We start from the raw sequence: 1,087 nt of genomic DNA, 5'->3' as shown, positions 1-1,087 counted from the left end.
TAAGAAGGCAGCAAGGTGGGGGCTGCCAGGAATAGGTGCTGCACTCCCACTGTGCCTAGGCTCCAAGGGCCACAGGAAACCCTCCATGCTGCCCATACCCGAACTCCCACCAGCCCAGGAGACATGAGGGCGAGCACAGCCCATCTTGGCGGTCCCAGGCCCTGGGGCTCCCAATGCTTTGGACAAGTCAAAATCTGCCAAGTGCTCAGTCAGTGCCTGATGCAAAGGACAGCCTTGGCACCACCTTGTCGCTCTGAGCAGTAGCTCTCCAGATCCAGGGAGATGTGCACAGGGACTAGCCATGTTCTGGCCAGTTCTACAGTTGCAGCCCACCCATGGGATAGTCCTCAGGAGCCAGAGCTGTGGGGCGGAAGAACAGGGTGGCCTGAGCAGAGTGCCCTCTCATGAGGTTCAGATGGGGACCCAAGGGTGTGCAGAAAGGTGCCCACTCGACCACTTGCAGTGAAAACGATGCCAAAATCCTCCATGACATGAGGATGTGCAGACATGGCACCTGCCTGCAGAAACAGAGTGCAAACGCCCACACACATACAGGTGTGTGCTCAAACATACACATCCCACACACATAGACACTCACCCCACAGTCACCAACCCCACCACAGACATGTACATGAAGACAAACCCACATATACAGGCATATCCATCCACATGTGTATACAACCACATGTACATATACACATCTATACACGTACATGCATTGACACATGCACAGGTGCACACGGACAAACTATGTGGAGACACGTGTCCATAGATACAGCTCCAGCAAGCCCTGGCGCACCTGTGAGAAACTGATAGAAGTCATAAGGCAGGTGGTTGCTGCAGAAACCAGGCCCTGTGGGTGTGGCAGTGGCAGTAGGACAGGCTGACCAGCACAGCAGAGGTGCCCACACTGAGGCTGAGCTGCTCTGGTGGGAATAAACACCTCTGTTTGGGCCCTTGAAGGCTGCCATGGCTATCTGCTGGGACACAGTGGACAGATTCGGCATCTGGGGGCCTAGGGGATGGGACTCGGCATCTCCCTGATGTGCAGAGCTGAGCCAGAAGGTGGCGGCAGCTGATGGGCCAG

This window comes from Suncus etruscus, chromosome 16 (assembly GCF_024139225.1).
Source record: "Suncus etruscus isolate mSunEtr1 chromosome 16, mSunEtr1.pri.cur, whole genome shotgun sequence".
Taxonomy (NCBI): Eukaryota; Metazoa; Chordata; class Mammalia; order Eulipotyphla; family Soricidae; genus Suncus; species Suncus etruscus.
The sequence above is the reverse complement of the archived record's forward strand: the minus strand, read 5'-3'. Positions refer to the sequence as shown.